Consider the following 263-nt stretch of genomic DNA (forward strand, 5'->3'; position numbering starts at 1 on the left):
CCCCAAAAAACCCAGGGGGGTCCCCTATATCTGAGGAACCAGGCAAGGAGAGGGATCCCCCACAACCCCAGGGGGGGTCCCCTATATCCGGGGAACCAGGCAGGGAGAGGGGTCCCCTATATTTCAGGATTTAGGCAGGGAGAACCCCCCACCCCCAAGGCGTATGGGGGCCCCAAAGAAGGGAATGCCGGGGGGTCTCTACCACCCATGAGGGACTCCGGAAGGGCGAGGTGCTTCCCCACACTGGCGGGAGCCGGACCGCA

Source organism: Pterocles gutturalis, unplaced genomic scaffold (genome assembly GCF_000699245.1).
Source record: "Pterocles gutturalis isolate BGI_N339 unplaced genomic scaffold, ASM69924v1 scaffold20977, whole genome shotgun sequence".
Lineage (NCBI taxonomy): Eukaryota > Metazoa > Chordata > Aves > Pterocliformes > Pteroclidae > Pterocles > Pterocles gutturalis.